Raw genomic sequence first — 12531 nt, forward strand, 5'->3', positions numbered from 1 at the left:
CCTTTGGGAAATACTGGCTACTTCACCCTCTGCTGCCCAGCAAGCTGAGTATGTGAGAGGAGTTTTCTCAACCAATGCCCTCCAGCAGCTGTGGGGCCACAGACACTCCTTGGGAGACATCCCATCTCACCTCAGCCCAGCTAGCTGCTGCTGGTGGCCACGTGAAGAGCTTTCTCTGCCTCTCTAAAGACCAGGGGAGAGAGGTGAGCTGTGAGATAGGTATCTGCCAGTTCTGCTGTCCCAGTGATCGATACCTAGCAATAAGCACTGCTGGGAGTCAGAAAAAAGCACATATACACTGTGAAATTTCCTTTTTCTTATTTGGCTTTTGGGTACACCAGAGACCAAGATCAGGCAGTGACAGAAGTCTGTCCAGGCTTCCTCCCAGCATGGTGAACATGCTGCTGAAGAGTGCCTTCAGAGGAAACAGTGTTTGAGTTTGTACCCAAAGGTACCCTCCATGAGGGGTTATGGGGAAGAATATGCAGAAATGGTTTTTAGGAATATCTTGCTGTTTTCCTCCATGGATAGTGCAATGAATGGGTAGGAAGTGGTAGTAGTGGTAAGGCCTCTGTGATGGAGTGGGGAAAAATTATATGTTCTATTGTCCAAAGGAAAATGCATGTGCATCACCATGGCCCTTGCATGCCACCACGGTCTAAAAATTAAGAACTGACTTGTGCAGACATCGCTCATAAGAGTGGCTAATGTGTACTTGATTAACCTTATTGCCCTACCGACTAATTAGGCAGCTTATGGGGACAGCTTCACAGATGGTAATATTTGTTTCTATGGACTTGTTCCCTTTTCCCATAAGCTGCACCCATAAGTATCCATTATCTTACTAAGCCATCACAGATGGTGACATGACAACGAGCATGAGTCAGTCATGGTACTGTACTGTGTCAGGGAGCAGTATTAAAGGAAGGGTTGTGTGTTCATTGTGCTGGGAGCACAGCTCTGGGCATGCTTTATGTATAGACCAGATCCTGGTGTTTACTACATGAGGAGGTGTGTAACCACAAAGGTGTGAAGGGCAATGATGGGGGAGGACTTTGCCAGCATTGCACACATTTCAATGCAGTAGGGTGTTCTTGTGTTTCAAAGGCATTCGATGCAGGGGTGTAATAAAGTTTTTATTGCTGTATACTTGGAGTGCTTGCAACATTTAGAATTGGTAAAAACCTTGCATGCTGATATCAGGGGATATCAAATAGCTCCTTATTGTGAGTGTGGATGTAAATACCCTGCTTTTCACTCCCTTTCTGTAGAACAGACCTGTGTCTCTGAAGAAACAAGAAGGATGAGGAAGGATGCTGTAAAAAGAGCTACAAATGTTGCAGAGGAGGAGCAGAACCTATGAAGGTCTCCAGCCATCCTGCAGGAGTGGGGGATTGATGCAAACCAAGCCTTGAGAAAAGGCTTAGAAGGGCCAGACCTGTTCCTCTACCCACCCTCACTTCCCCTGCACTCTGCCTGGAGCAGAGACAATGCAGGCCACTTGGATCAGCTCCATTTGAGCAGAGATGTTCCTTACCACATCCCAGAGATAGTAGGTTTGGAGGGTGCCAGAGAGTATTTACCCAATGTCTTTACTATTGCTGGCCCTTCAGAGCCCATCACCAGCCATTCCCTGGTTGAGGCTCCATCTCTGCATCCAGTATCAGGCATCAGGTGCCCTCCATCCTCTATTGAAGGATCTCCAGCCAATAAAGAGGGCCACATGGCAGGTTCTTTTTTTGCTCTGCGGGTTGTGGTGAAATACTGTCCAAAGCGTGTACAAGACTGTTTGAATCATTTCCACCAAAGAAAACATTTTTCATTGTCATGGTGGTAGGAAAGACATGGTAACAGAATTTTGGTAACTTTTGGCTCCTTCCTGCAAAGTGCAAGTGGCTCCTCAGTCTCTGGTGGCATTTTGGGCCCCCAGGGTGTGTGGGCACTGTCTCTTTAGCTGGCCCATTCCCAGGAGCCCTGTGACAGCAGGACAGCTGTCAGAGGTCCAGCACCAAGGCCTGCAGGGGACAACACTGCTACAGGAGAAGCCAGTGTCCTTCCCGCTTCCCTGACTGCCACACCACAAGCAGATGGGCACAACTCGTACAGTGTCACCCTGACACAGGGTAAAGACCCTTGCCTAAGCACATCCTTGGAGCTTCCAGTTGATTCCAAATGCCCTCCTCCCAAGACTAACTTTCATTTTCCATCCAGGAAGCAATGTCCAGCTGAAGGAATGGAATATGGGCATCAGAGACTCCTTGTATAGACAGCCAGTTTATCCCAGGCACAGTCACCTGGCTTGGACACACCCTCAACCCATCTCCCTATGGAAAGTGAGCACAGGCCAAGCTGGAGCCCTCCTCTGCTGCTGTCATGGTCTCTGGAAAGGAGCAACCAGCCATTGGTGTGTTTTGAATCTTACCTTGTGCTTTAACAGGAAGCTGCCATGTGGCAGGATGAGAAATTAATTAGCCTCATGCTGCTGCAAGCATTTCCAGTCCCAGCTGACAACAGACTAATTAAGAACCTCCCTGTGGTGTCTATTTTAGATAACCATTTACTTAGATACAATTTAACAAGGGCTTTTCTAATGGTTTATTTCACAGGCAACTCATTAGATTAATGTGTGGAAAACAGCAGGAACTTGAATAGACATTTTGAATTCCCAGCGACCAAAAGTCAATACAATTTTGCCAAAGAGTTCACTAATTTTATCAAGGCAAAACATATGCTTCCTTCTGATATTTTGTGTCATGTCATTTGTTTCCATATGTCACCTTAACCTAAGTCCAGAAGTTTTGAAAACTGAAGGTGACCTTGTAAGTGCTGATTCTTAGGAGCCAATTAATGCTCCTGAATGAGATTTGCCCATCAGAGTCATTTGTGGTGCTTGCAGACTGAGCACCAGGGCTGCTAAGTGCACCGCAGTATCAGTGCTGCCTGCTTCAGCATCTCAGAGAGGACTGAGGAACCAAACTTCCTGCCAGCCCAACAATCCCTGCATCCATGACTATGGAAAATGCTGATACATGTACAACTCCAAGGTTTTCACAGGATCTCCCACAAAGCCTAACAGAATCAGAAAAGGGCCCTAAATCCTTCAAATGGCAGGAAGGAGTATCCATCCTTTCTACCTTAACTTTCAAATTTTAAGCTTAATCCTACCTAACTGCACCAACACAGTTTGTCTTTAGGAACCTACAGGGGTGCCAGATGTAGCCTGGACCAAAGTAGGGACATGGGTGGAAAATGAACCCAGAGGCAACTTGGTTTTCTCTGCACAATCTGTCCTAATGGGAAAACATGCAGGAGGATTTTACTTTCCTTTCCTGTCTCTGCACTGCCCCATGTTCACAAATTACAATTGTGAGGGTGAAGTATTAGACTCCAAATTAAGAGTGAGTGGATGACAGCAAAGATGGCAGGTTGGACCTTACATTGCATATGATTGCACAGCTTGGAAAGAAGACTAGGGCTCTGGGTGGGGAAAGAGAGCAAAGAACCGGAGCTGAAAGGGCTTGCCAGGGGAATAGGGTGGTGCCACAGCAGCAACTAAATACTCGGTGTGATTTTCGTCAGGATGCAGCTCTCCACATGACTGAGATCAGGTTTTTCGTTGTCACTAGAATTAATTGGGAAAGTCTCTTTGAAATGCATATTTGAACATCTGATGTGTTTTCTTTTTCCCTGGGGATACTAACTAACAGTTCCCTGTTTGCAAACACCATCAGAAACTTAGGTTAAAGCCTTGGAGATTAATTTGCTTCCAAGTTTGGTTGAAATTGGCTTGTGGATTTGGATACATAATTTCATTGGATAAATTGATTAAACTGGGACTGCCCCCCTACAAGTCATCTGCTCAGAGCCACCTGCTCAACAGCGCACAGATCATCCATATTTGTTGATGAAGAAGAGTGTTTCCATGCTTTTCGTTCTAAAATGCTATCCCAAACTAAAATCCCTATATTCTTGTCTAGGATAACACACAGGAAGTGAAAACTAAAAACATTAGTGGAGTTATGAGTTTGCATTTCTCAGCGCCTTATTGTTTGTAATTCTTGCCTCACTCTCCCTTGCTCCCAGAAATTTTGTGTGACCAGAATTTGGAACACTTCCCTTGTTTCATGGCAACAGAGCTATGCTGTAGAGGCTCCACAGAGCCACACACATTATGATTTTTATCCCTTGTTGCAGTCTGGCTGAGTGTAAACACTTCCTTCCCAGTCCTGTCTGAGCCTTTTTGGATGCAAGCAGCTACAGCAAATATCAAGTGTGACTTCATTTGCTGTTGCTATCTGCCCTCTGCCTCCTGATCCTTCAGGCTGTGGCTGCTTTCCCCCATGGCTGCATGCTGGGGGGCTGGTGACCCACTTCCCGAGGCTGAAGGCACCGTGGAACAGAGGGTAGCTGCAGTACCCAGCAGCTCTGCTGAAGCTGAGTGCTGACAGCCAGAAGGCAGTAAGGACTGAATGCAGTTGCCTCTGAAATGCACACTGTGCACTTACCCCAGCAGATTCCTCTGCCACAGCCGTGTGACAAAACGTGCTCTTGACTCACTCCTCACAGGTAAATACTGGCTCAGTGCTATCAGCTTGTGTTTCTTCCTGCCTGCAGCCTCCAAGGGCACTATTAAGCAGGGGGTTCTAAAGCTTTTTTTTCCTGAGGAGTAACTTTATACAAGTAGCCTGTGTCACACTGATGAAATTGTTACTTCTGTCCTTTCTTGGCAGTCCTTTGGGCATTTCATGGTGCCTTCCTGAGGTCACTGTCACTGCTCTGCTGACTCCTACCTGGCATGCTACTCCATTGGTGAGCTCAGCCAGCCAAAACACAACTTTGTCTACCAGGGTACTCATGTCAACAGCTGGGTGCAACTGGATGAGCTGCATTTGTCGTTCCTTTTCAAACTATCAGGTGGTCTTTTTTTTGTACTCTTATTTACTATTAAATATCTGTTTCCAAGAATATTGTGTGGTTTCTAAGGATGCTGTGTGTAAACTCACGTGTCCTTTGTGCTTTGGTGTTGTCGTGGTTTGAGAGGAAGTGAGTTTTTTGGGATGCTGTGGTCAAACCAATAGGTGCTCAGATTTGAATATTGGCACCTGGTGTGGCCACTGGGGACATGGATACGCCTCTGAGAACACGGGGGTTAAAAGCAGAGAACTCCCAGGAAAAATCCTCTTGGGTTCCGGTGGTGAAAGAGCTCAGGCCTCTCCCCTGCCCGGCTGCTGCGGCTGGGCGGGGGGGATGGGGAAGCCATGAGGCCGGGTGAGGTAGGCCCGGCCTTGGACAGAGAGGGGAGGTGAAGAGACCTTTGAGGATGGAAGGGTGGAGGAACATTGGAGAGTCATCGGGCAGCCACCCCCTGCCGCATCCCCCTCAGGGGGGAGAGAGAGAGAGAGAGAGAGAGAGAGAGAGAAGGTGTCTGTGCCTGTGCCACCTTGGAATTTGACAGCAGGGCCGGCTGAGAAGGAGAACGCGGGGGTGTGAGAAGGTGCCCGGCAAGGCAGCTGTGGGAGTTCTGGACAGGCAGAGACTGAGATTTTTAACCTTTTTCTTGGATGATGGAAACCTTAGAAATGCTTATCCTCCTCCTGAATAAGAAGAGAGATAGGGATGAATAGCAGGAAATGGGCAAGTGTGATGCAAGTTTGTGCAAGTGAAAGATGTCCGAGAGAAGTTGAGAATTCTAGATGGCAGGACATGATGGAGTGCCTTTGGCTGGACTTTTCTTGTATAGCCATGGACAGAACCATTTTTCCTGTGACACAGAGACTGCATCCAGGGGGAGGCAATGGCTCGGAGCACAGAGAGTTCAGTGTTGGTACCCCTCGGCCCCAGGGGGTGAAATTTGGGGGGAACAGGTGTCCCAAAAGTGAGATTGTGCTCTTTTTGGAACTGGACAAAGCACCCTTAAAAGGAAGACCCTAGAAGCAGCTCTGGTCCATGTGCAGTGGTGAGAGCACTGGACATGGAAGGAAGAGGTCACGATGGCAAATGATCTCCGGGCGGTGCCATGAGCGACATAGAAATGCATGAGGTTTCAACTGCATTTCCAGGGGAAGCCTATGGCACAAGACGGACTCCTCACCCTTTGATGAACTGAGAATTGATTATCTAAGGGGTGGTGACAGACTGAGAGTTGGGGATCTGAGGGCTGGCAACTGAATTGAGAGTCCAAGCTTTTGTCTTACTGTGATGCATTGGGAACTTGGTTGGGGGGAAGAGGAATGTTTGGAAGGTTTCCATCCTGAGTTCTGTGTGTTTCTTTTATATATTGGAAGTTAATAAAGTTTTTTTCCTTTTGTTCCTAACCTGGAGCCTGCTTTGCTCTATTCCTGGGCCCATCTCACAGTAGACACCAGGGAGAAGGTATTTTCATGGGGGCACTGGCATTGTGCCAGTGTCAAACCATGACAGGTATATTAGCAGATGGGGTACTTGGGCCTGTTGCAGTACCTGAGAGTCTGTCTGGCTTCTGAAGCTGACCTGATTTCTGCTGATAATTTTCCAAAGCAGAAATTTATTATGGGAACATGAAATCGTGGCAAGGTCTTGTGGATGAGCTACATCTGAATACCAAGTGACCACAGCCCCCCCATGCTACGTATTTCCTTGCAGAGGCTTGCTCTGCCCCATGAGTAACACTGAACAGCACATTGTACCTGGTTCTCAAGTTTTGATTTTCATACTCTCACCAAATGTGTGTCATTGATTCCTAGGTGCTCTCTTGCCCTGGGTCCCAGGCATTTCACTTGGTTCCTTCTATACTCCTAGCTCCCTTCAGGGCCAAGGCTATCCTCAGGGATAACATGGTCTCCTGTTAAATACACTGGGAACAGCCCACAAGGCATGGAGTCCTTGGGCTTAAACTGTAGAGTATAATCCTGTGTCTCTAGTAAGGGCATTGGTTTTCCTTTTGTGAATTCCTGCCCTAAATCCCTCCCTATTATGCCAAGGGGAGCCACCAGCTGCTATGTTATCCCGTGGCCTTTGGCAGGGTTGCTGTTTCCAGCAAATAAAGTTTCTAGTAGTGTTTTAGCATTCATTCAGACCCTACATCCCTGTCAGGACCTTTTCCACATTTCCTATTCAGGTGCTACCTGCAAAACATAATCACTCACAGGGACAAAGACTGGATAAAACATTCCTCAGCAAAATGTATTAGACAGATTCATCTCCTGTGATCAAAGGCCCTGTCCTTATCCTGTTACATTTAATGGAAATTTTACTAATAACCTCAGAAGACCTAGTTATTATTCTCCCTGATTAGTGGACAAGACCATTACAACATTACAGCTTCAAAAGAAATTATAAATCCCTTTGCCTACTCTTTGGGTGGGGAGAACAAGGCATGTGTTATGCTTCCTCTTTGGATGATGTCTATTCCCACAACTGGTAATCATCTGAGACAGGAGCTGGTGTCCTGTCAGAGGAGTGTGCTGTAGCAATTTCTCTCATCATCACATATTTAGCCCTGAGTTTGGAAAATGGCTCCTACTAGATGGGAGCTGAGCTAAGTTTATGTCCATGGCTGTAGCTGTGCATTTCTAGTCCCTGTTACCACTGGTGCTGCAGAACCTGGTGCTGAACTGCCACTACTTTTTATTCGTTCCTAGGAGATTTGGTGGAAGGGTGTTGAGATAATTTCTCTGTCTTCCCCTGAAATTTTTATTTTTGGAGTGTGTCTCAAATGTACTTAGAGAAAAGGAATGAAATTCAGCAGTATGACTGTGCTAGCAGAGCAAATGTTTTGCTGGTGGTAGCACATCATGTTAGCACTGAATTTGTTCTGGTATTCCTGAAATGCCTTTAAACACTTCATTTCTTCTTAAATGCTTCCTTGTGTGAAAGCTAGCCCTGGGAAGACAGTGCTAAGCCTCTTAGGAGAGCAAAGTTGTGCCTGTGTTTAGACTTATTCCATCACCCTCTGTGGCACTTGAGCTGATTCTACTTTTTATGCCTATCACTTTCTCATTTCCTTTGGCTATGATCCCTCTTTCTTTCTGCTGAAATGTTTGGAGGGCAGGCAATTCCATGGCTGCCTGCAGATGAAGCCAGATCAGCTTTCAGCACTGAGCTGTGTAACAGCTGCCCACTGTCACTTCAGAGCCAATTTTGGGACAGTGTCATCAGCTTTGTCAACCTGTATGTCCCAGGGAGATTTTTAGTGGGTAAAAGCTTAAGTGTCTATTAATTGGATCAAATTCTTAAATGTACATCTGAGACATTAAGTGTCAAACGGAACACCCAACTTTCACTACTAACTGCGCAAAACTGTAATTCATTGATATCAGAGTTCCATGAATTTCAGCTATCCATAGGCACATGATATCTAAAAGTTTGTCCTGTGCTCACCCGAGCCTGTATATGACTATGTGGGAAAAAAGTTAGTAGTGTTTTTGCAAATTTTGCCTTTTTTTTTCCGTGTTTTGTTAAATAAAGATTTTAATTGCCAGGTTTGTGTTTGTCAAAAGAATGTGACAAAAAAAGCCAGTATGAATAGTACCCGAGTTTTAGTTCCACAAAGCAAGCGTAAAACAATCCAGTGGAAGCTTGCATATATATATATATATTTCTAATATATATATCTTTCTAAGCTTGCAAATATAAAAATAAACTTTCTAATAATAAAAATGTCCCACTCGCCTTAGATGTGGGACACTGTGCCCTGGAAGATGTCCTCCTGCTACCTGAACAGCAGAGCCCCAATGAGAGCATGCCCTAAGTTGCTCTTTGCCATTGCATTCATTTCTGAACAAGACAAGAATACCCCAGGGCTGGTAGGTCAGCTGCACACAAGCTGCATCGGATCCCAGGTGGCTTCTGGCAGGAGGTTCAGCACCAGCCCATCCTGTCAGCAAGTGCCACATGATGGGCTCTCAAGCAATGCATGCAGCTCAGACAGCTGGTAGTTTGCATAGGTTTGCATAGACAGCTCCATAACTGAAGTACCACGTGCTCCAGGTGAGCTGTCTGCAGAGACCCTGCTACTGAAAAGTAAGTCTCAGGACTGAGTTTGGACATTTTTCTCTTTGTCTAAACACAAAAGCATGATCAGTTCAGCTTGGCTCACTTGCCTTTTTTGTACTGGTTAAATTACTCACTAGCCTAATAGTGGCTTTACTTCATCCATTACCCTAATATTTCTTTAATTAATTCAATTTAAATAAGAAACCAATCACATCTGGTGCACAATTTACTGAATGATAGAGAATTGTGGCTGCTCAGAAGCTCACAGTCTGACATTAGATCAGTTCTCAATAGACTTCTCTGCATCCACAACATGACAGCTGCCTTCAGAGTGGCCAGAGGAATGAAAAAAAAAATCAATGCTTATTTATCATATTTAAATAACTCATATGTTATAAACAAACTAGTAAGCACACCTCAGCCAGGCATGGAGCATTTATAAATCAGTGTAAAGAGCTCTGTTGCTCCGATAGTCAATGGGCATATATTGATTTGCATTTTTCATTGATCAGACTTGCCTGCATGAGATTAACCCCTTACAATTATTTTATATTTGAAAAGTGAATTTGACTAATTTCTTTACAGCACAGGATAACTTTTAATAGGACACAATAACCTGGCATCCTGGGTCCTTTCAAACAATGGATTTCACTATGGAAGGTCACATAATACTTTTTCCAGGAATAACCTGGGATTTTTTCAAGTTGGATAAATTCCAGGTCTAGTAACTACACTTTGCCTTCCCCAGTTTCCCCAAAGGTCCAATTAATTCAGGCACTCTTAGCATAAAACTGTTACGCACTGCTACTGTACATGACTAGACAGCTGCTGCGCTTCCCTCCAGTGACAAATACATCTCAGTGGTGTGTGAGCTGATTCCCTCCCACCACTCTGATGTTGTGTGCCTGAATGACTCCAGTTCTCACAGTCCTCCAAGAAAAAGCACACTGGTAACACACATTTTTATCATGGTCTTCCTAGACCTGCTAATCTTGATCATCCTTCTTTGTCCTGCTGGTTAAATTCACTCCTGGATCTTGAACTCCCATAGGTGGGGAGGGTCTCAGATCAGGGGATGTGCCAGGTGCACTGGCAGGCTGTACTCACATAGCACATGTTGTTTTGAATACCTGAGAAGGCACCCCCACTGAGGTAATTAGTTACCTCCCCATTGCCTAACAGGCCCGTGACACCTGTGTTGGCTGATGTTTATCTGTAGTTAAAGAAAAGTTTAAAATCTCAGACAGCGAGTGGAGATAGAAAGCCCATAGCTGCAGTGGTGCCTGTTCTGCTTTTCCTTTTGAATGTGTTTTTGCATCTGTTTTTTTTGACCAGGTCTCAGTCCAGTCCTGGCAGCAAGAGCATGTTGCTTTGAGGCCCACTGGTCCCTAGCTCTAATGGTCTGGTGTGACTTCTGTGGATTGTAAAATCAGCTGCAGTGCTCATGTCTGACCCTTGCTGCCAGACTGCAGCCGGCTGTCACATCAGAGTCTCAGAGCTTCTGAATAGGGGGCTTTCCTGGCCTTCAGAAAACTTGCCCCTGTCATAATCACTGAGGTAGTGAGGATGTTTCAACACCAGGCTTGAAAGCAGTGGCCTCTTGCTTCTGTAGTTCTGCTCAAAAGCAATGTGAGGCCCAAAGGTAACCCCTGGCTACACCACCTTGGAGGGACCTCTGCCCTACTGGAGCAGCAGCTAAAAGCAGCAGGGCTACAATGAGAGAGGGTCTCACAGAAAGAATGCTGAATATGACAAAGATCAGAAGGGGGCAGCTTCTCTACTATGTGCTTTGCTCTTTGACCTTCAGGGATCCTCTTGGACATGTTGTAGGATTTCCAGTTGTGTCAACTCCTAGCATACACATCCAGGGGACAAATTATTTGTGGAGTTGCTGTGAGATGGGATAATGCACACTTCTGTCTCATCTGCACCTGTGGTTGGATTTACCTTTCAGCCCACAAGGGTCTCGATTCAGCTTGCATTGCTTGAGGGGTAGAATTTTAGCTGGCAGCTTCTGGGTCAGGCTAGTGTTGGCAGGTGGAGTAGCTCTGGGAAGGAGGTTCTTCAGTGATGGGTGTCCTACGTCAGTCTGTCTCTGGTGTCCGTCAAGGTTTCACTCAGTGCCGATTTACAGCTTCCTTCCTGCATGGCTGTCAGGGGTAGCTGTCATTGTACCAGACCCCTCTTCCGATTGTGACATTGGCATCCTCTGACCATGACATGAAGCACTGGGAAGGCTGCAGCAGGGAGGTGGCATGTGCCTGCCTTTACTGCATGTGCTACCAGAGTCAGCCAGCTCACATTTCATCTGAGCTCAATCTGCAGATGAACACATTCAGTACACATCCTTCCTGGGGAAAGGCTGTCATCACTGAAACTTTGCTTCTTCCAAGCCCATTAGCTTCCAAGATGTGGCATGGAGTGTAGAGAGTAAGTTAAAGGGTTAGGAAAACACATTTCATTTCACATGTGTAATTAGGCAAATTGACATTCTACAGAGTGGGATGGGGAAGAGACTGGAAAGGGTAAGAGTGAAAAAAAAAACCATGGTGAGAGGGACCGATTTGATTTTTATTTATGCCTCAACATGTGGTATATATGAGGTGAAACATTACTGTAAGGACTGCACACGTGTTGGGAGCCCTGTCCCGGGGAGCCTTTGCCTGGCAGCCACTCAGGCCAGACAAAGCTTCCACGGTCCGGCTGCGAGCGACCCCCACTTGCTGGGGGTGATGATGATGCCCGGGTGCCTGGCAAAAAACGCCTGGGAAATGGGGCTGTGGGAGGAGCTTTAGCACATCAAAGCAATGAACTGCGACACGACCATTTTGCTTTGTGTTTCTTGGAGGGATCAGGGGCTCGCCCGGAGGCTCAGCCCGGCCCTCCTCCCCCCGCGCCCCTCCCTCGCCGTCCGCGCTGTCTCGCCGGGCTCCGCCGCTTCCCGAGCAGGACAGACAGACACCCCGTGCCGCGCAGCCCGGCCCGGCCCGCCGCCGCCGCGGGCACACGGTGCTGCCCCGCTCGGGAACCGCGCCCGGCCGCTCCCGGAGCTGCGCGGGCTCGGCCGCCGCTCGCAGCTGCCCGCTCCGTCTGCCCGGCTGACGCTGAGCGGGCGAGCCGCGGCAGCGGCCTGTGCCGGCCTGCTGCTCCTCACTCCCTCTCTCTTTTCTCCTCCCTGCTCTCTTTTCTGTCCCGCTTCGGTAGGAGCATTTACCCTTCTTTATCAACAAACAGTTCTCAGATATAATATTGCTGCTTTTGTGCTTTATTTTCATCTGAGAGGTCTATCAATAGGAATTCTCCCCAACTCCCCTTTTACAACGGGATGGGGCATTCATACACACTGTTTGCAGGGTCAGACTATAGGGATGATATATACCCAAGTACCATATGTCTCCAAGAAGGGCTCATATTCTAATTTACCTTATTACCATACAGTCACATTTACCATTATCAGTCACACAAATGAGGATGCCATGGTCGTGACAGTATGCAGAGTTCAGCTGATCTCTCTGTGCTGCTTCCAACTTTTATATTATTTGCATTGCAAAGGCCTGT

This window comes from Molothrus aeneus, chromosome Z (genome assembly GCF_037042795.1).
Source record: "Molothrus aeneus isolate 106 chromosome Z, BPBGC_Maene_1.0, whole genome shotgun sequence".
In the NCBI taxonomy this organism is placed as follows: domain Eukaryota; kingdom Metazoa; phylum Chordata; class Aves; order Passeriformes; family Icteridae; genus Molothrus; species Molothrus aeneus.